This window comes from Pelobates fuscus, chromosome 4 (genome assembly GCF_036172605.1).
Source record: "Pelobates fuscus isolate aPelFus1 chromosome 4, aPelFus1.pri, whole genome shotgun sequence".
NCBI classification, from domain to species: Eukaryota; Metazoa; Chordata; class Amphibia; order Anura; family Pelobatidae; genus Pelobates; species Pelobates fuscus.
This window is the reverse complement of record NC_086320.1, coordinates 190372483-190396997: the sequence shown is the minus strand read 5'-3', so window position 1 is coordinate 190396997 and position 24515 is coordinate 190372483. Positions and strand designations below refer to the sequence as shown.

The window sequence follows — 24515 nt, the reverse complement described above, 5'->3', positions numbered from 1 at the left end:
ATTTTCATTTTATGTATGTTAATCATTTTCTCTTAGTCTTAGAACATTATTCAACTTAAAGATAAAGAGGTGATGCATGAGAAAAAAAAACAGAGGCATAGAGATAAGTGATTAGAAAATATTGAGAATAATTGAATATGTATATTTGAAAATTTGTGAATGCAACTGTATAATGAGCTTTTCCTGAGATAGTATGTTCTGTTTAAATACAGTGAATTCAATACTAAAATTCCAATTTATTAATGTCTATAGCAAGTAACTGTGGTTAACATAATAACTAGTACCCCACCTCTTCCACTATCATGCACAAAATGTTTTAGAACACATAAGCATATTGTTTTTTCCAAAATAATTTGTATATAATTTGTAAATGTTTGTATAATTTGCAGTTGTTTAGAGAAACACATTTATATTATATAAATGTACACAATTTAATTTTTTTTAAATTAATTTATTTAGAGAAACGTTGGGTAGAGATCATTTTTAGATATTATATGGTTTATTTTTGTGCAATGATACAGACATAATCTGAAATATTGGCATACACACAGTAATTTCATTTTTGCCTTAAATAATGAGTGAGAGAAAAGTTTTATAAAATGGTAAAATATAGAGTTTATGGTTATTAGTAAAGAATCTTATTACAATTGTAGCCATATATATTCATAAAACAACTAATGTTTATTTGCCATTAGCTAACTAACAGCACATACAACTAATGTGTGTATGTGGGTGAAATGCCCACATACAGTAGTAAAGTTAACTAATGGCAAATAAATAGGTGCTAGACTACTTTCTTTTACATTTGTTTCTTGTTTCTTTTACATTTAAAGGAGTGTTTGGGAAAAACCTGTTTCAGTCACCACTTTCTATACTTAAATTTTACCTTTTCGTTACCTTGTATACTAGACTCCCTATAGACATCTATTGATAATACAATGGGAATCATTCGGTGGGGAGATATTGCTTGTATTATGTTATACAATGCATGTTTGTGTATTTATGTGATTATTACAGTAATCTGGATTGAATAAATAAATCAAGGTTATGTTTAGAGTTATGATTTCTATTTTAGCCCAATCCAATTATTTTGATTTACATGTTACAAATGATGTTCTGTACTGATTGACCTTGAGCCCACCCTCCCACCTCCCTCTTCCTGTTTATAAGAATTCAGAAATAAAGTTTCTAATTCAAACTATGTGGTTCAGCGGGAGTAGGAGAGAGGGGCTTTTTCAAATTCCTTTAAAGTGATGTATCAGGAAAGAATGAAACTTTGAGTGTTTCTGAACTTTAATTAATGATCTGTATGAAAGATAATTTCAGAAAAGATTACATTCAAAGTAAAAAATAAAAAATCTTTAATGATACTGATTGTAAATTAGTGAAATTAATTCCTCACCCCTCCAAATAAATAAATGAATTAAGCAAATAAATTAACTATAAACAAAACAAAATAACTAATCAGTGTTAATTATTCTATAACCATATAAATTCAATTCATGTTAAATTAAAAACATGGAAAAATAAATTAACCAATCCAAATTCTGTCAATGGAAGCAAATGTTGTCACTTTGCTATTTCTATGCATGTCACTCTTTGACCATATCTGTGTTTATGTGTTTACTTTTTCTTACCTTTTTCTGTATTCAATTTCTTAATTTTACTCCCTGAAATGCCTGATTAAATATATATAGTGCAGAATTATTTGCCTAATAATTCTGCACTCCCTGTATATATATATATATATATATATATATATATATATATATATATATATATATATATATATATATATATATATATATATATATATATATATATATATATATATACAGGGAGTGCAGAATTATTAGGCAAATGAGTATTTTGACCACATCATCCTCTTTATGCATGTTGTCTTACTCCAAGCTGTATAGGCTCGAAAGCCTACTACCAATTAAGCATATTAGGTGATGTGCATCTCTGTAATGAGAAGGGGTGTGGTCTAATGACATTAACACCCCATATCACGTGTGCATAATTATTAGGCAACTTCCTTTCCTTTGGCAAAATGGGTCAAAAGAAGGACTTGACAGGCTCAGAAAAGTCAAAAATAGTGAGATATCTTGCAGAGGGATGCAGCACTCTTAAAATTGCAAAGCTTCTGAAGCGTGATCATCGAACAATCAAGCGTTTCATTCAAAATAGTCAACAGGGTCGCAAGAAGCGTGTGGAAAAACCAAGGCGCAAAATAACTGCCCATGAACTGAGAAAAGTCAAGCGTGCAGCTGCCAAGATTCCACTTGCCACCAGTTTGGCCATATTTCAGAGCTGCAACATCACTGGAGTGCCCAAAAGCACAAGGTGTGCAATACTCAGAGACATGGCCAAGGTAAGAAAGGCTGAAAGACGACCACCACTGAACAAGACACACAAGCTGAAACGTCACGGCTGGCCAAGAAATATCTCAAGACTGATTTTTCTAAGGTTTTATGGACTGATGAAATGAGAGTGAGTCTTGATGGGCCAGATGGATGGGCCTGTGGCTGGATTGGTAAAGGGCAGAGAGCTCCAGTCCGACTCAGACGCCAGCAAGGTGGAGGTGGAGTACTGGTTTGGGCTGGTATCATCAAAGATGAGCTTGTGGGGGCTTTTCGGGTTGAGGATGGAGTCAAGCTCAACTCCCAGTCCTACTGCCAGTTTCTGGAAGACACCTTCTTCAAGCAGTGGTACAGGAAGAAGTCTGCATCCTTCAAGAAAAACATGATTTTCATGCAGGACAATGCTCCATCACACGCGTCCAAGTACTCCACAGCGTGGCTGGCAAGAAAGGGTATAAAAGAAGAAAATCTAATGACATGGCCTCCTTGTTCACCTGATCTGAACCCCATTGAGAACCTGTGGTCCATCATCAAATGTGAGATTTACAAGGAGGGAAAACAGTACACCTCTCTGAACAGTGTCTGGGAGGCTGTGGTTGCTTCTGCACGCAATGTTGATGGTGAACAGATCAAAACACTGACAGAATCCATGGATGGCAGGCTTTTGAGTGTCCTTGCAAAGAAAGGTGGCTATATTGGTCACTGATTTGTTTTTGTTTTGTTTTTGAATGTCAGAAATGTATATTTGTGAATGTTGAGATGTTATATTGGTTTCACTGGTAAAAATAAATAATTGAAATGGGTATATATTTGTTTTTTGTTAAGTTGCCTAATAATTATGCACAGTAATAGTCACCTGCACACACAGATATCCCCCTAAAATAGCTCAAACTAAAAACAAACTAAAAACTACTTCCAGAAATATTCAGCTTTGATATTAATGAGTTTTTTGGGTTCATTGAGAACATGGTTGTTGTTCAATAATAAAATTAATCCTCAAAAATACAACTTGCCTAATAATTCTGCACTCCCTGTATATATATATATATAATATATATATATTTGCTATACTGCCTGATTAATATATATATATATAGAGCCTGATTAATATATATATATATATATATATATATATATATATATATATATATATATGCTTTGCTGTTTGTCTTGACCTTTGGACTTCACCTCTCTTTTCCTGTATTGAATATGGTGGGACAGTCCTTATTTTGTGCAAGCATGTTTTTTATTACTTGTTTCTGTTTTTGGATTCTGTTGAGCTTAAAATTTAGCTTTTTCCATATTAAAATAAATGAAGACATTTGTGGATTTTTTTTTTTTTTGTTTGATTGTTTTGTCTAAGAATATATTGCTGTAGAAATGCAGGAATCCATGTAAAAAGCACTATAATAATACAGTTTATTTAATAAGCATACTGCAATAAAGAACTATATATTTGACTAATTTAAAAATAAATCAGTCTGAATGTTTTTATAAGTTACGGCCATAAATCTACTTTAACTCAGCATTCAAGATAGACAGATTCCCCACAGATAAGTCCTCATAAGGCCTGTCTATGGCTTTAGTTTATTGTGATGAAGAATGTCCAACCCCTGCTATGCATTTGAAGCTGTTTAATACATCAGATATATGTCAGAACAGATCCATATGAATGAATAAACAAAAATAACTAAACAAGAAAACACTGTGAATGTTCCTAGTTGTGTGGATCCACCTACAGACTTGACTACATTTCTGTGTTTCTAAGATTTCTTTGTATGCTTATTATAACGTGTGTAGGAAAATTACATTGTATTAGTTAATTAAAAAAGGTTATGCAAAGTTGCACCCTTTTCATTGTCTTTGTATAGGAATACTCTAGCATTTTATATAAATACATTTATTTATTATTCTGGAGTGTTGTGGAGTGCATTGCCCCCATCCTTCCTTCTTGTAAAAATAATGTTTTTACCTACATCTAACCTAGCAGTAAGAGGATCTCCTTGATACAGATTCACTCTGCCTCCATTAAATCATCACATTGTAACCGCGGCTGGTTCCCTTTTTTACCACGTCTTAAAGCATAGAACTTAGCAGGACTAACCATACAGATATCTTAGCCATTCTTTTACATAGTTAGTAACAGATCCTCTATTTAACATCTATAAATAATTGAGAATACAATATAAAATAATGATTGTCTTGGAAGCAATAAAGTTTTGTCTGTTTAGATATTAATTATATAAAAATATAAATATAGACATATAAATCCATTACAATAATTTGTAGAATTTATAAGATTAAATTAAATGCTTGCAAATATCATTAATAGATTAATAGATTAACCCCTTAACACCGCAGCCAAATGTACAAGTTGTGAACGAAACAAAACGTAAACAAAACCTGGCATTTGCGCTATAAGTCTGTCCAACCGTAATTCACCTCTTTCATATTAAATGCACCCCCCCTTATTATATATCATTTTATTCAGGGGAAACAGGACTTTCATTTAATATCAAATATTTAGCTATGAAACATAATTTAATATGAAAAAAATGGGAGAAAATAAGATTTTTTTTTATTTTTTTCGTTCTTCATGACATTTTAACTGTCAATGTCATAATACTGTTTGCTTTTACTGCAATAAAATACACATATTTGTATTCAGCAAAGTCTCACGTGTAAAACAGTACCCCCTATGTACAGGTTTTATGGTGTTTTGGGAAGTTACAGGGTCAAATATAGCGTGTTACATTTGAAATTGAAATTCGCCAGATTGGTTACGTTGCCTTTGAGACTGTATAGTAGCCCAGGAAATAAATTTACACCCATAATGGCATACCATTTGCAATAGTAGACGACCCAAGGTATTGCAAATAAGCGATGTCCAGTCTTTTTTAGTAGCCATTTGGTCACAAACACTGGCCAAAGTTAGCGTTTGTATTTGTTTGTGTGTGAAAAATGCAAAAAACGCCAATTTTGGCCAGTGTTTGTGACTAAGTGGCTACTAAAAAAGACTGGACATACCCCATTTGCAATACCTTTGGTTGTCTACTATTGCAAATGGTATGCCATCATAGGGGTAATTTTCATTCTTGGGCTACCATAGGGTCATAAAGGCAACGTAAGCAATCTGGCGAATTTTAATGTGAAAAAAATTAAACACAAGCCTTATATTTGACGCTGTAATTTTTGAAAACACCATAAAACCTGTACATGAGGGGTACTGTTGTACTCAGGAGACTTCGCTGAACACAAATATTTGTGTTTCAAAACAGTAAAAAGTATTGCAGCAATAATATCGTCCCTGTAAGTGCTGTTTGTGCGTGAAAAATGCAAAAAACGTCACTTTTACTGGCGATATCATAGTTGTAATACATTTTACTGTTTTGAAACACTAATATTTGTGTTCAGCGAAGTCTCCCGAGTAAAACAGTACCCCCCATGTACAGGTTTTATGGTGTCTTGGAAAGTTATAGGGTTAAATATAGTGCTAGCAAATTAAATTCCCTATACTTTCGGCATGGGTGGTCAGGCAGGTCCCGCTAATTGTAATTAATTAGGATACCTAATTATGTAAAATTATTACATAAATATATGTGTAGAATTAATATATGTATATATATACATATGTGTATATATACGTATATATATATATATTTTTTTTTTAATATTTTTATTTATATATAGGTATATATATAGTGATATATACGTATATATTTATGTATATAGATATATATATTATTTCGTTATAAGTGTATTTTGATATAAATATATATATATTAATATCAGAATACAGTTAGAACGAAATAAAACACACCTATATATTTTTTAATATTTTATTTTTAATTATTTTTTTTATTTAATTTTTTTACGTATTTACATATTAATTTTTTTATATTATTTATAAATATATATATATAACAATAATTATATATATATTTAATCAGTATCAGTCTACGTGTAATTTGATATTAATATATATATATAATTATATATATATTAATATTAAAATACACCTAGACGGTGTATGTGTATGTGTGTATATGTGTATATATATACTTAGATCATATATATATAATATATATATATGATCTAAGTATATAATTTATTTATTTTTACACTGTTTTAAAACATTTTTATTTGATTTTCAGCCAGCAGGGGGACCAACTGTCATTACAGTTGGTCCCCCTGCTGGCAATGCAGCAGGCAGCTATACCGGCCATGTGATTGTGAGGTCCTCGCAAGGACCTTACTCTCACATGGCCGGGAGGGCTCCTGGAGGGCGGACGTGCCGCGGGGGGCTCCCTGGGAGTCCCCCGAACCGCGATCGCCGGCGTGGGACCGCCAGCGACCGGGTAAGTTACTAAAAACCGGAGGGCGTACTATTACGTCCGGCGGCGTTTAGAGCCGCTTTTAAAAGGACGTAATAGTACGCCCTCCGGTCTTAAGGGGTTAACATACCCTCCTGAACATGGTATCATGTCAGCCTCTCTGTCATTTTAAGTTGAAGCAGCGTCTGTCTCCAAATATCTCCTATGTCTGTGCCTTAACATTTAAATATACATCTATTTATACCTTAGGTGTCTTCATTTTAGGGTTACTGTAGTTCATATATGAAAAAGTAACTTATTTTACTTTTAATCATTTTAGGACCTCCCTTAATTTGGCAAAAATACAAGGCCATAACTAAAGTGTGTACATGTCATGGAAAATTTCCTGACTTACGTCAAGATGGCATCTTAAAGTCTGAACATCTTTGTCTACTTAGGGTTATCGCAGTATATTATGTACTGAAAGAGTAGTAGCATAGCCTTGAAGCTTGTTTATGCATTATTGTTATTGTATTTCGTCTGGGACAAAATGCCGTAAACATATTGTGCACTGAAGGTAAGTAAGAGGTTATTGCTTAAAGAAACATGTATGAAAAACAATATGTTCCATACCTAACACCTTGTCAGTTTGCAAAATCTCTTAAAGACAAAGTACACACTTTGAGGAATAAAATATTTGCATTTGTCCATAACAACATGGAGAAGCATTGAGAGGGAGGGTGCTGTGCTGAGCCAACAATGTTTCTCTTCAGAAGAGAGTGCTAACAATATTTAATCAGCTATCTAATTGGAAGATAGAAGGATACACAATGGGAGCCTAAATGTTAGTGCCAATTTCTCTTTAACCCCTTAAGGACCAAACTTCTGGAATAAAAGGGAATCATTATATGTCACACATGTCATGTGTCCTTAAGGGGTTCAATCCCTTCAAATTTTAAAAAGTATGAAAGTGGTGGACTCTGTAAACCCCAAAGCAATTCAGAAAGCTAAAGTCCTTCAAGGATTTTAAGTGTTTCTTTAAATTCTGTGCTGAATCAGTTCTCATAGAGATTGCCTTGTGCTGCTATAAATGATTGTGAACTCCTTTACACACTAACCCAATTCTCCAAATCAAGCATTTAATTAACTTGTGTCATGAGTACTTGGCTGGTGGGTAACCATTTCAGCACTTTTTCTAATGGAAACGTGGATTATAACAAAACAAAGTTGGTATTATTATTATTATTATTATTATTATTATTATTATGGTAAGGGTACAAATTATGATTTGCCTCACTGATCCCTGAAAACAAATGAAAAATAATAATCATTCACTGCACAGTTCAAAAATAATCAGAAATACATTAATTCAGTGCTCAATATGTGCACGCTATAACACATCTAAAATGTTGCAAAATGTTATTTCTTATTAGAATGCTTCTAATTTAGCTATTATATATATTCACTACTAGTCATTTGTATTAACTGATACACTGATTGAATTTAGAAAAATACTATATATGACCACTTTAGCGTGTCCAGAGGCATGCTAATAACTCACCAATATCTAAGTTATATACAGTTAGGTCCTGACACTGACACAAGTTTTGCTATTTTGACTGTGTACCAAACTAATTTCAAGTTACAGTTAAATAATAAATATGGACTTAAAGTGCAGTCTCTCATCTTTCATTTGAGGTTATTCACATCCACATTGGATCCACATTGAAATTACAGCTTTTTAATATGTAGCCTCCTCTTTTTTCAAGGGACCAATAGTAATTGGACAGTTAACTCACAAGCTGTTTTGTTATTTCTTTATCAATTAGGCAGATAAAAGGTTTCGAGTTAATTCAATATGTAGCCTCTCATCTTTCATTTGAGGTTATTCACATCCAAATTGGAGGATGGTTTTAGGAATTACAGCTTTTTAATATGTTTAATATTGGTCCCCTCTTTTTCAAGGGACCAATAGTAATTGGACAGTTAACTCACAAGCTGTTTTGTTATTTCTTTATCAATTAGGCAGATACAAGGTTTCAAGTTAATTCAATATGTGGCATTCGTATTTGGAAGCTGTTGATGTGAATCCACAACACGCGGTCAAAAGAGCTCTCAATGCAAGTGAAAAAGGCCAATCTTAGGCAGCAAAAAAATAAAAAAATGCATTAGAGAGATAGCAGGAACACTAGCAGTGGTCAAATCAACAGTTTGGTACTTTAAAAACAAAACAAAACAAAAAACAGAGTACACTAGTGAGCCTTGCAACACAAAAAGCCCTGAACATCCAAGGAAAACAACAGTGGTGGATAATTGTAGGATCTTTTCCAAGGTTAAAAAAAAAAACATTTGACAGTACCCAGCCAAGTGAAGAACACTCTTCAGGAACTAGCCATATCATTATCATAAATAGAAAATACAAAGGGTCCACCACAAGGTGCGAACCATTCATAAGTCTCATGAATAGAAAGGCCAAAACCAGCCCAGTTCTAGAACAGCATTCTTTGGACAGATGAAACTAAGATCAACCTGTACCAGAATAATAGAAAGAACGAAAAAGATGCAAAGCAGCAAAGTGATACCACAATATGTGTAAAACACAGTGGCAGTGTGATGGCATGGGCATGCATGGCTTCCAATGACATGATATCACCAGTGTATATTAATGATGTGATATAATACAGAATCAGCCGGATGAATTCTGAAACGTATAGGGATATATTATCTGCTAAGATTCAGCCAAATTCAGTGAAGTTGATTGAACAGCACTTCACTTTACACACAGACAATGACCCAAAACATACTGCAAAATCAAACCAGGAGTTTTTTTGAGGCAAGAAGTGGGTGAGATCACCTGATCTCTATCTGATTGAGCATGCATTTCACTTGCTGAAGACAAAACTTAAGGCAGAAAGATCCACAAATAAACAACAGAAGACAGTTGCAGTAAAGGGATGACTAAGCATCACAAAGGAGTAAACCCACTTTTTAGTGATGTCCATGCATTACAGACTTACAGATAGTCATTGCCTGCAAAGGATTCACAAAAAAAATATTAAAAAGTAACATGTATGATTGTGTTAATTTATCCAATTACATTTAAGCCCTTGAAATAAGGAGACTGTTTGAAAATGGTTGCAATTCCTAAACGTTTCATATGGCATTTTTGTTCAACCCTTTGAATTAAAGTTGAAAGTCTGCACTTCAATTGCATCTCAGTTGTTTCATTTATTTTAAATACATTGTGATGGCATGCAGAGAAAAAAATATAAACATTGTGTCAGTGTCAAAAATCTATAACTTCAGGGACACTAAAATCTATATGTCTAACTGTCTGCCACTTTAAAGTGGGGAGCCCTTTTTTCAAAATAACTAAATTATTGTATTTATGTTTCCTATTCTTACTCATCAATTTTAATAGAAATGAAGATTAAACAATAGCTTTATATTTACTGTGATATGATATATATATTTACCTTATCAGGGTTTTTGTGTATTATAATTCTACTTTTTCATTTTTTTTCTGTTCTAATGTTACCAAGTAACATTAATATGGTCATCCTGAATTATATATTTTTCTCGTCGTGTGCATGGACCTTGCTCTAATTTTTAAAAGCTGTCTTCTTAGCCTATACAGTATTTGCCACCCCTCTAGAGAACCATATATTTCTTTTGCTTTTACTAGCATGCTTGATGCAATGTTATGTTACCTTTAGTAGTACATCTTTCACATTTTCCCAATGCTCCTGCCCTCTACAAAGAAATCTCCAGTCTATCACAGAATCACTTACATGTTTAGTCAACTGAGAAAAGTCAGCTTTTGTAGAATCTAAAAGCTTTATTTTTATAAAATTCACGGAGAGAATGTTACTGCATGACCCTTTTGATAGATAACTTGCGTAAATCCTATACATAAATTAAACATGTATTGCACATAATATAGGCACTAGATCATCGCAAATACATTGCAAAAATTTCTATTAACCTTCATGCAAGTACAACATTGTATTGATTATATTTGTATTTTGCCATTATCTGTATCTATCGGACTGCTAGAAGGCAGCAAAACTGCACAATGACAACTTCATAATCTGGGTGTTGTAGGGGAAATGTGTATATTATACATGTAAAAGTGTCAAAGATGTATACATTTTAAGATGCCTAAAAATATACTTCCTTTACAGGCTGCAAGGCATTGATGTTAGTAAAGAATGAAGTAGGATTTTTACAGTTGCTCTGTCTAAACCTCTACTTTAGACTAAATTAAGTTATTGTTCACAAATATGTTTTACTACAAGGCGAAGGCCAGTGATGGAGAAGATGGCACAGTAAATATGATATAAATAGATATTTAAGGTAAAACGTGCTCTTCTGGATGAAAATATCATAAATGTTGAGAAAAAGCCTATTGGATTTGGTGGTCATTGAACCTTATTTAGCATGTTGCCCCACAATAACATGTTTTGCTTTGATAAATCTCCATTTTCATTGGCTACATTTTATTTTGAACTGTTTTGCAATGCAAATGTATAATTTTGTTCACGTATAAAAGTGTCATGAATAGGATGGAACGGAGAGTATACACCAAATATATATTTGTCCATCTATGGTAGCATCATTCTCCAGGTGCCAATTGTTAAAAATATGTATTTATCCACTGGGAATTCTGTCTCCAGCAACCTTTTATATTTACACTCCACTAAAGCAAATGTGAGGTGGAATAATTTATCTAACCTTGTGCTTTAAAGGGTTGGAATTAAATAGATAACAGACAGGAGGTGATCAGCGCTTAAGATTATACATACATACGATGCAAATTATATTCTTAGTATATAAATCTATAAGTACAAAGCAAGAAACAGATTATGGTGCAGTACAGTAGATTTTTGTGAAGGGAGTACAAATGGGCAAAAGTGCACACTCACACTTTTTAGAGCTGTCTCAGCTCTATTATGAAGGCCTGGACGGAATAATTCCCGTCTATGGATATAAGGTTTTGGCGCTTGTTTTCAGGCTCGAGTAGGTATATGTGAAAAAAGACAAAATAGGAAATCCAATGGTATAGTTTATACAAACAATTGGTATTGATGGAGGAAAATATCCTACTTACATCACCCATAGCAATGTCCTGGATGATGAGGGCAGTATGAAGGATGCACTCCACATGTGATGATGGAACAACAGCTATATAAGTTGTGGCGAAACCGACCTCGCCACGTGTCCTTGGAGGGGGCTGCTTGCCCGCCTCTTGCCTTTGGACTATGGCCCTGGGAGATTGGGCCCTTTTACAAAATGTATTCGGCCCTAACAGAGTGCATGTCACTCATTCTGGCCCTTTAAACACAGTGGGGCCATTCGGTACTTGCCCTGTGTGAGCAGTGATACCCCCAGATAGCTATGCCATGGAGCCTATTCATATAATGAAAGACTATGGGAAAGACTTTGGCTCCATGGCAATTAAACTGTACTTGTGTGGTCTGCGTGCCATTCACCTAATAATGTGCACGCAGACCTGAGCTATCTGGGGATATGTTACATGTCTGTGTTTAAGGTATAGAAAGTAACTTTATATATTTTAAAACATATTGTATTTAGGTCCCCACATGTGTAATGGAGTTTTGTCTTTGACCTGGGAGATAATTGGATTACTTCTCCAATTATCTCCAGGGCAGAAGGGAGGAAACCAGGATGCATTGTGGGGATGTTTTACTTTTACTGTTTGAGCCAGATTAAAATACTGCCAGCCAGAGGGAACAAAATATACTTTTACTAACTTTTGAACCCCTGGTCTGATTCATGATTCATTTTTTAATATGTTGTTCCCCTGAATGGATTGATTGTGGATATGTATTTTTATGTGAATGTGATGTATGGTTTTAAAGTTACAGAGTATGTGTGGAAACTGTATTTTTACTGTATGTAATAATTATGTTAATTGCTTATCTGAGGGGAGGGGATGTGTGGGTTGTTCTATTACTTGATTGGTTGTTTTATGCCGCCCCCTGGGTGTGTCCTGTATGTGCACAACTGTAATAAAAGCAGGCTGGGTGTTCCAGACCTGAGATTCTGCTTGACCCTCAAACCGATGTGTTGTCTCGTTTTTGGGGGAATTGGATTGTATGCTGACTGCCAGGAGTGTAAGCGGATTATATGCTTTTCCTGTTCAGCTATTCCAGGGTTCGTGTGTTTCCAGTTCGGGAGTTGGAAGATTTGTACAGTTTGCAGTCCGGGAGATTGGTGCTTGCAGTAGCTGCTGGTCTATGGAAAAGGGGGATGTCGCCTAAACTGGGTTTTATCCTCTTGTAAGTGAAACGGTCCGTTACATAACTAAAAACAAATAAACAAACTGTGGATAAAATAAGTCCTCACTTAATGCGTTTTGCCAAAGGCTTTCTCAAAAGTGGATGGTATTCTGCTGTGGGGCAGCTTCATATGTGTTCTCTGGTGTTTGTTACTGGATCCTAGAAAAATTTCCTGTAGGATGATGACATCACTTCTGTTTTGTGGATAGTTGAACATCCAGGGAGTGAAGTCAGCGGAAGTTGATATTGCGCCATTTTGCTTATATTTGTATGTATGTCCATTTTGTTTATATTTGTATGTATGTCCATGATATACATACACATGTATTGGAAACAGAGGGAAAGGTTATATTTGTTAATGAAAATTGTGGCGAAACCAACCTCGCCACTGGGCCCTGGAGAAGCCTGTTTGCTAGCCTCCTACCTGCTGACTATGGCCCCTGGGTTATTTGGGGCATATTGTACTTTATATTGCTGCTACTGGCCCTTTTAAAATCATCGATGGACATATTGGGACTTTTTGGGATTGTGGCGAAACCGACCTCGCCACGTGTCCTTGGAGGGGGCTGATTGCCTGCCTCTTGCCTTTGGACTATGGACCAGACTTTATGGGAACGTGATACCCCAGATAGCTATACCATGGAGCCTATTCATATAATGAAAGACTATGGGAAAGACTTTAGCTCCATGGCAATTGTACTGTGTGAGTAGGATCTGCGCGCTATTCGGTAGTTTTGTGCGCGCAGATCCCAGCTATCTGGGGATAGGTGAAATGTCTGTGTTATGTGTAAAAGGTGAATTTATGTATTTTAAAGTGTTTGACTGTCTTTGTGTCCCCATGTGCTTAATGGAGTCTTTCTGTGCTGGGAGATAATTGAATTACTTCTCCAGCACAGAGAAGGCCCTGTAAACCTGGAAAGCTAGGGGTTTTAAAAGATACTTTACTAACTTTTGAACCCCTGGTCTGATCCATGCCATTTTTTAATATGTTGTTCCCCTGAATGGATTGATTGTGGATATGTATTTTTATGTGAATGTGATGTATGGTTTTGAAGTTACAGATATTGTGTAAAAGTTATGTTTTAAACTGTATAATAAGTGGATTATCTCTCAGGCTAAGGGGAGGGGATGTGTGGGTTGTACCATATCTCGGATTGGTTATTTTATGCCTCCCCCTGGGTGTGGCCTGTATGTGTGAGATGGAAATAAAAGCCAGGCTGGATGAGCCAGTCCAGAGTTCCTGTTTTACCCTCAAAGTGATGTGTCGTCTCATTATTGGGGGGAAGGATTTATTGCATGCTGTTCCAGTTGACTGCTAGGAGTACAAGCCTATTCGTATGGTTCCTATTCAATGGTCTACAGCATTCATATGCTTGGGAGAATTTAAAAGGTTTCTCGGATTCGGTGATTGTGGTGTCTGCCAGAGTGCTTGGAGTCCTCAGGAAGCACTAGGAGCATCCTTTAACGGAGGTACCAAGTCGGGGTGCCAGATGATCCGTTACAAAAATAATGATTATGGATTGTTTACTGTTGAAACCTATATAAGGAGAGTAATTTATTTCACTAAAGGATACATACATTTTTGGAGAAAAATAATAGATGGTATTTTGAGCTTAAATGACAGTTCTGATTCTTGGTTAATTGAGCATCACAGGAAGTGAGGTAAGCAGAAGTTGATATTGCGCCATTTTGATTAAGGGCACAAGTTCATTATATACATACAAATGCATTTGAAACAGAGGGAAAGGTCATATTTGTTCATGAGAATAAGGATTATACATTGTTTACTACTGGAACCTATAGAGGGAGTTGTGATTCATTTCACTAGTAGGTACACACATTTTTAGGAGATAAAATAGTAGATGGTATGTTGAGCTAAAATGGAAAACATGCAACAATACAAGAAAAACTTGCTTTAAGAATATATCTTTGAGGGATTAGATTAATTAGATATATATTTTTTTTTATAAATATGTACCGTATATCAATTTAATTATGAGTAGCTTTCTTATCTTGGTAACATAATTCAATTTTTTTTGCTCAGTCCTATCCATATATTGATAAAGTGCATTGTGAATATAAATAGACATACATATAATTTCAAAGTGGACAAGAATATATCAGTGGGGGGTGTCGAATTATGTGCATGATTATAGAAAATTAATCAGGTCAAATTCTATGTTTAGACCTTTTGGGTATAAAGTGTCAAGGCGATACCCATTCCATTTCAAGGTTTCCTAGGTTCTTTATGACATCTTTCCCTCTCCAGTTTTGGGTGTATTTGGCAATACCCATACATTTTAGTTGACTTGGACCTTGGTTATGTTGAATGAAATGGGCAGAGATAGAATGTTTTTTGTAGCCCTTTTCAATATTTCGGCAGTGTTCTGCTATTCTGATTTTTAGCCGTCTGCTAGTCCTGCTTATATATTGAAGTCCGCACGAACATTCTAATAAATATATGACAAATTTACTATTGCATGTAATAATGTCTTTCATATTGAAGGATTTTTTTGTGTTGTTTGACATAAAATTTCTTCTATATTTATCATTTTTTGTGTTTTTTTGTATGCTATGTATGTAATGCATTTAAAGAAGCCTTTGTTAATATTAAAAAAAAAATCATTGCCTTTGGGATTCTTTACAGGTTTTTTTGTGAAGTTATGTGTAAGTTTGGATTTTAGTTTTGGTGTACCCCTGAAAATAACTGTGGGTCTGTCGGGTAAGATTGTTTTCAAAAGATTGCCAAGTTTTGTTGATTATTCGTTTAACCTGTCTATTTTTGTTATTGTAGTGAAATATTAATGGGAGAATGAATTTGTGTTCTTTTTTCTTTAGCAGTACTCTTTTTTCTAGTAGTTCATCTCTGCTTATGTTGCCTACTTGTTTCACCAGGTTCTCTATATTTGTGGGGTTGTAGCCTTTTTGTATGAATTTCGGTCTTATGTCTTGGGCTTGTGTATAGTAAGTAGTTTTGTTTAGCAATTTCTACGGAGTCTCAGAAGTTGACTTTTTGGAATACTGTTTAGCCATGCAGGGTTATGACAACTGTCTTTACTGATAAAAGTGTTTCTATGTACTTTTTAAAATGTGTTTTTGTGAGGAGAATCTTGTTTTCCACGTATATGTCCAAATCTAAATAGGTAACTGATTGAGTGTTTAGTTCTGCAGTTAAAATAATGCTGTCAATATGTTTATTTAAGTGATTTATAAATTTCTCAGCAGTAGGCATAGTTCCACCCCAAATAAATAGGAGGTCATCTATGTATCTAAAATAGCACACCAGATTCGCAACCCAGTCATGCCCCCTCCATATGTATCTGTCTTCCCATTCTACCATGAAGAGGTTTGCATAGCTGGGTACGAATCTGGTACCCATAAGTGTGCCGTTTACTTGAAGATGAAAGGAGTTTGAGAACCAAAAATAGTTATTTTTTTAAGATAAGATTTATTCCTTCAATAATAAAATCTATTTGAGTGGGGTGTAGGTCTTTGCATTTTTCTAAAATAGTTTTTACTACTTGGGTGCCTTTTTTCATGAGGAATGATTGTATATAACGATTTGACGTCACATGTAATTAAAATGTGTCTTTCCATGTTAATGTATCTAATTTATTAATGAGGTCTATAGAATCGTTGAGGTATGATTTAGTGTTTTTTACATATAGTTGAAGCATTATATATATGTATCTAAAAGATTTGATAAGATGGACCCTATACCGGAAACAATCGGTCTACCTGGTGGATTTTGTAAATCTTTATGTATTTTCGGAAGAAAATATATGACAGGTATTCTGGGATGATGTATATTAATGTATGTGAATTCCTGTGGATTCAACATTCCATTTTGTTTGCCTTTTATTAAAGGAAAAAGATGGTTTAATTTGATGTAACATATATGTAACGGCGCCCCCAGGCATAAAATGGGTTGAAAGCCGTTTAGGAGATATTCCCTTCCAGATATACAGGTAACTACTGAAGACACCAATCATCCGAACAGGAAACCATATGAATGCCATAAACTGCCGAACCAGAACCATACGAATGCTGTAAACAGCGGAATAGGAAAAACCATACAAAAGGTTTACACTCCTAGCAGTCGAACTGGGACAGCATACAATAAATTCCCCCAAGAACGAGACAAAGCTCTGTGTTGAGGGTCAAGCAGTAACAGACAGAGCTGTGGCTTTATTGTTCTTATATACACATTCTGAAACATTAGTACCACCCACAGGGTTTTGTAAAACAACCAATAAACACGTAAAACACCGTAAAATCCCATTCATTCCAGCAGAATCCTCTCCTCTGCCTGTGATATAATTACTGAACACAATAGGCTAATGTAATTATCACAGGCAGGAAAATACACAGTTTTAAACAATATTCATAACTTTAAAAGTATACATCACATTCACATAAATTACATTACATTTTCAGAATCAGCATACTCCAAATACAAACATACATCATACAAATTGGTCCAGTGGGTCAAAAGTTAGTTGGAAGTCCCTTTGGGACCGCCTGCAAGCATGGCTTGGGTGTGGTAAGCCAATTATCTCCAGCATACAGAAAATAGCTCTATTCACAACAACAGTAAAAATACACAAAAATACATAATTCCCATTACACTGAACAGAACCCCCACATTCAACCTATCCCCAGATAGCTTAGATCTTAGCGCTCATTATATCCGAACAGTGCTCATATCCCACAAACAGAACAAAATCGCCATGGGGTTAAGTCTAGCATTAGCTGATGAGAGGGGCCATAGTCATGAGGCAGGAGGCTGGCAACCAGGCTTCTCTATAACCCAGCGGCAAGGTTAGTTTTGCCACAATATACATTTATAACTGCTCTTCTCTTCTAATATAAAATAAAGTACAAAAAAAAATAGTTTTCAGTTTTTCAAATAATAACTTTTACGTAATTAGTGCAGCTTTTGTTTGTTTTCTATGTTTAATAGCCATCCCAGAAAAAAAAATTGCCGCTCAAAAGTATACAGTTATATAAAGTAGTCATTACAGATTTAAGGGTATTTTGACACTTTTTACATTTCACTGCTAATCTTTGCCAGAAATGTTAGTAAAATGTTATGTTCTTTTACATACACACATATATCAAGTTTTTCTGCTACATCTTCAGGGTACAAAACTATTCCAAATTTGCCAATATCCTGTGAAGCTATTGTGCCATAAGAAAGACCTGATCATTTCAGCTTTTACAGTTAGGCTAAGAAAGGGAGTCATTACAGTAAAAGCAGGTTTTTGTTCTTATACCCTTATGAAAGTATACCCTGCATCTTTTCTGTGTGTGTGTGTGAGGGGAGGGCTGGAGGAATTCTGAAGGGTAAATGATCTACCAGAATGGTTCCACTCTAAATATCAACTTAAGGTCTAACAACAATACACAGGTAGCATCAAGAAAAATACTACAAACACAATAGTATATAATAATAAGAGCAATAAGAGCAATAAAAAAACACACAGGATATAAAAGGAGTCCACAATAATACTTGAAAGAATAAAAAATACCAAATGGTACGGCACAGTCTCAAAGGTGGCAATAGATCTTCTTGTCCTGGTAAGGGACTTTCTTGGTAGCATCACTTAATAGCAATATAATAGCAGTATATGAAAAGGAAGCATAAAAACAGAGGCAAACTAATGGTGCAATAAGGTAGTACATGGTAGTACGTGGTGGGATGTCAACTCATATATGGTAGAGCTATAACCAGCTCTAGGTAAAACAGAATGCAGTGGAATACAATCCCCACTTGCAGGATATCTCTCTGGTTTTGGTACACAGTAGAATGTAAAATCCTTGACTTGTTCTAGTTTTCTTGGGGGTTGGAGGGATTCCCCTATTAGCAGGTGTGCTGCCTACATACTTCATGTGTATTCTTTACTGTTGCATACCAACTACTTGTTTGTATCTAGCTTGCCATGAAGTGTCACTGATTGTGAGGAACTGACTCAGCTGGGTTTTGGACCCTGATGTCCATGTTGCTGGTTCATTTCCTTGTCAGCTCACCAGCCTGCCCTTTGCAGATTTACCAGAGTTTTGATAACCTGAACTCTACAAGCCATGGTATTAATGCCAACTCTATACAACTGTGTATGGTCAGGTGTCTAGCTCTTGGCCTATATAAGCCACTTGCTGTCTATGTATGTCTTCCAGATTAGTGTGGTTTCTTTGACTATCTAATCAAGCCTGTTCATGTTTGGTCAACCTGTTGCTGAAATTGGACCGTCTGACTTTACTGCTTCTCCTTCCCACTGACCTCAGCTTGCCTTACTATGTTACCATCTTTCTGTCACAGTCTCTTATCTCTGCTTAAGACCAAATGTCCACTTAAGGCTCAGAGGCTCAACCACCTGGGTAATGAGTGGCTACTTCTGGAAAAAAAAAAACTTGCTGATCTGGCTGCCGGACTCCAAACCCTGTATAAAACTGATACAAAATAAGGATAAAACAAAAAGCTTCTGCAATATATATTCTTCTTATACTTTATAGCTGCTTTTTTGTTTTATCCTTATTTTGTATCAGTCTGCTTAATTGAGTAATCTGAAAGATACATTCTTCTTATGCTTTACAGCCTTGGTTTTAATTGTATTTGGTTTGTCATAGGTGTGCTATACATATAATAGGTACACACATTATATTGATCCCACATTATATAATAGTGGGATTCTGTATTTTGCTTGTAGAAATATCTCATGACATGTTTGGAAGGCAAAAACATAACAAAAACTATGGTAAAGTAAGCGTAGTATCAATCAAACTCTTAATATCTCCCGGCTGATTGCTCTCTTGCAACTGTCATTAGTCTAATACTATACTTACCTTTTGTGTCACTTTACCCCACTCCCTCTAGCATGTAAGCTCATTGAGCAGGGCCCTCAACCCCTCTGTTCCTGTGTGCCCAACTTGTCTGGTTACAACTACATGTTTGTTCGTCCACCCACTGTAAAGCGCTGTGGAATTTGTTGGTGCTATATAAATAATAACATAATAATATTAATAATAGTACCTTTCAAAAGTAGAAATGCTGCACAAGCATTTATGGAGACAATTAAACACTGCAGTGTGTTGTATCTGAGTCACCTTCCTGTCTACGGTTTTAAACCAAAATGCAGGGATTTTAACTTGTTTAATTAATTTTAGTTTACTGGATTTTTTTAAACATATTAATAAATGATCTATTCTACTTCTTTTGAAGGCATTGAAATACAAAATTACAGGCATTGAAATATGAAAATCTTCACGATTTGTTTACAGATATTTGGAAAATAATTCCACTTTTTGTTTGCTTGGTCGATATTTGGATGAGCAGAACTACCAAATGAATGACTAGAAGACAACCAGAACTTTTCTTTTTATTTGGGGGGAGGGGGGGAGGGTGATGAATTGATTTGCCTGAAGCAAATGTTTCCTCTGTGTTATAGTCCTCTTTTTTTCCAATGTAATAAATGTCTGATTCTGAATTTCAGGGATCCTTGTAGGTTTAAAATGAGAATATATATAATTTTATATATAGCATTACACCTCTTTCTACCTCTTTCTTGAATTGTGCCACTAGTTATTTATCCTTTGTTGTTAATAGGATGCCAGTCTGGCTCTTGAAATACTGAAAATCCTGCTCTCTAAAAGAAAATGGTTTTCCTTCATCTTTCAATCATTGAACCTTTCTTTGGATCAAAAGTGCTACCATCAGTCTTAATACAAAAGTGTGCTGCTTTTGAGTTATATTTTCCTCTGCTCTCTCTTTTCCTTCTCGCATTAAGTGCATCACCAGATCCTCCAAATATAAGTTGTGTTCATCCATTTCTAACAGAAGATACAAATATATTCATGTATGTTTTCTCTATCTGTGACTGCATTCACCTCATTATTGATCTGCCACATGCAAGCTGCGCCCTTTAAATTTTAATGAAACATGTGAACATATGTTTCTTATTCACCATTTTTGTAACAACTTACCACTTTGTCAATCTATAAGGTAGTCTATCCTTTAGGATTAAACTAAACTAAACTGGCTTTTCCCAGTTGTCCTCTTACGAACCCAAGCATATATATATATTTTTTATAGCCTATTTTGGTCATTTAAAAATGTAGATAGCTCTTGTTTAATGCTGACATGTTATTGGGAGTTTTCTACCTCTATCTAACTTTACACCCATTTTATTTTTTTATTTATTTTTTTTAAACACATTATTTAGGATATAATTTCTTAGAAATATTAATATTCTCATTTTTTTAGAAGAGTTATTACCAAACTAACAAAGGTCAATAGTTTTTACCTGTATAAAAATAAAACAAGGTAGGCACACTCAACTATTTACTGTAAACTAGCCCCTAGATGGAGCTCTATAAAAAAGTATTGGGTGCTCTCTTCCATGAGGCTCTATCCCCAAAAGCCCATATACATGTGAATACAAATAGAGTAAGGAGCACAACCTTAAATATTAATATACAGAAGAAAATCTTTATTGAATGGGTACACACTATTAGAGTATCTCTTTAAATATGAAACAAAAAAAATACAAAGTCATAATGCTATCAAACAACTACCAGAAAAAAATCCTGGATATATATAAATGCCAAATCGTAATTAAGAAATGACAAAAATGTTTGTAACCTAGGCAAATAAATAAGATACTAATACAGCCCCCCCCCCCCCCCCCCAAAAAAAAAAATATACAACATACAGAAAAAATACAAAAAGCATACCAGACCTGTGAGAAGCAGGAATAGAGTCAGTCAAAAAGCCCCCCAATTTTTACCTGTACCTATTTAAAGAGCTAAACAATGTGCTTACTACAATATTTGCTGCACAACTCTGAATGCACTTCCACATTATGATCTAGTCTAGGCAACCAACTAAATCTCCCATAATGCTTAATAGATACTATGCTGGCAGAGCATCTAGGGAGATATAGTGCACAACATCTAGAGTGTCGAAGGTTGCCTATCCCTGCTCTAGTCTATATTTCCTTCTTGCTCTATATCTACTATTTGCTTCACATAAATGATGACAAATATATAATATACATTACAAATTATCTCTATTAATACACTATACCTTAGGTTGTTTAATTACACTCAACTTTTAGTTAATTTGAAAAGATTTGTCACCACTTCTAGTTTTGATTGCCTAAAGATTATAATTGAGAAAAACATTAATTATCCATTAAATAAAAGGACATTATACTGTATCGGTAATGTGTAAAATTACATTCTGCTCAGTACATTTATGTAGGTGTAATGAACAAATGTGCCGTGCAAGCAATTATATTTTTATGGTAGTTTTTCAGTGTTCTTTATAGCTATTAATTTAAATTTGCACACACAATTTTGGTGCTGTCAATATACTTTAACAATGTAATGTAACAACAATGTGTAATATAAACCATTCCTTTTTCTTTTCCTTTCCTTTACCTCTTCATACTTTATGATATTGCTTCCTATTTTTTTGTTTCATTCTGCATGTGCATATATACTTTTTATATAACACCATTAGAATATTCTACACCGCTTTTCTTGTGGTTTTAGTTGGCTTGAACTCTGTTCTCACTCTTTAATTAACATCTTTTCTATTCAGTGCACATGCAATTTTCAAGTGTGCATGGTATTACATTGAAGATTTAGCACCCATCTTTACAAAAGTCATGCTTGTGCTTTCAGGCTGTTGAGCAAGTGAGAGTGACTGTACACATACTCAAGTTTAACATATCTTTCTGATTTTTCAATAAGCTGCAATGTTAAACAATGAGGCTGTATTTTTTTTTTTTTACATTCTTTGGCCAATACATTAAATGTATAATTATTTATGGTAACTTTTATATTGACAACTACTGAAACCAGGTTCATAACTAAAATATTAGTTTTTTTTGTTTTGATTATCAATTCAGTTTGTTTGATACCATGGTTATTGGAATTGCTTTCATACGGTGCTTAGCCTCAGGAAATACTTTTAATCTTTTTCAATCGCTGAACCAAACACTTCTTTGATTACTGCTAATTATATTCTTCCTCTTGATGGGCCCTCTGACAACAGCTCTAATTTGTAGAACATTATGGACTTTACACAAGATCTCAGGGTAACCTCCCTACCCAATACTAGTCATTATGGTTTAATCCAGTCCACTTTCATGGTAAAAGCCTTAAAGTCTTGCAGAAGACAAGTGAGGTTAAGCTCATGGCTGTTTCTTAGAGGTCTAAATACTCAACTACCAATCTTACATTTGGAAAGCTTTAATTATCTTCAGATATATTCTTCCACTATCATTGCCTACATTTTGCCTTTTTATTTATTTATTTTTTAAATTGTAGAAATTTTGTAAATAATACCCAGAATTACCTACCAGGTTGGCCTATGGTCTTTTGGTATTGTAACCTAAGGGGATAATTTGTCACTTAATTTAAATCCCATGTCTAACCGCTAGTCACATATTTAGCAGCATTTGAATGTTTTCATGTGGAGAGATACTCTTTAATGGCTGACTGTAGATGCAACTTCCCTATAATATTATTATTATTATTCACACTTATGGGTTTCACTCATCTGATTTTAATTCATTATTGATTGACAATTTATTTTGACCATTCTTCTCTCACACAGTAATTTCATGTGCAATGGAGTTTACTCTCACTAGAAGTAAGGTACTAAGTAAGATACATTTACCCATTCCCATGCCAACCTCTTCATGAACTCACACTTTGGGGAGAGTCAATTCTACAATGTATTTGTTTAACTTTAAGTATACCATATTGACGAGTTACTTATTGTGGGGAATTGAACAGAGATACATCTGCTCTCCTTCATTTACAAATACCATTGATGTAAATAATTGATTCACATCAATATCACTAAAGATATATATTTTTGGGGATTTACAATTAAGCCTGATTAGATTTCAGTTACCAAGTTTTAAAGGAACCCAACTGCCAGTATGTATTTCTATATGGAATCTTACCACCCTAAAAAGTTTTTCTTTAAGGGACAATTTTTGGCCTCCAAAGTTGTGAATAGGCTGTCCTTTCAGAAAAACAATTTCTGTACTGCGGCTATACTATGAAGTACATTACTAAAGCTATGAAGATTATTCAAGATATTTCATGGTGACATTTGTTATTCCTAAAATAGCATGATCTGCCTCTTAGATCTAGAAGGTCCTCATCTGATGATGCATGTGGCCTACTATTTTTTTCTAGAACCAGCACAATAATCAGTATGCCCAGTTTTGTGTTATAATAACGTATACAGATCTGTTCAAAAGGTCTTTACATCTCTGTGCCCTCCACATCAGGGAATAAGCCTTATTATGTCAACCATAGTATTTTCTCTGCTAAAAAAGAGGCAAATTAGGGAACTTAGCTGATACTAATTCACCATTCAGACATCATTTTTGTCGCATGCTGTGGATTCGACAAGTCTACAGTTCCAGGTCATATTATATAGCTTTCCTCCCATGTTTTTATTATTTTTCATATCTTTACTGAAACTAGGTTTTATGTCTAGTTTTACAAAGAACTGT

General features: G+C 34.5%; 1 protein-coding gene across 1 annotated transcript in view; it reads right to left on the bottom strand.

The window, feature by feature from the left end:
• The window catches only part of LOC134608750 (cadherin-10), a 224372-nt gene that overhangs the window by 143951 nt on the left and 55906 nt on the right, over window positions 1-24515 (bottom strand). The window lies entirely within an intron of this gene.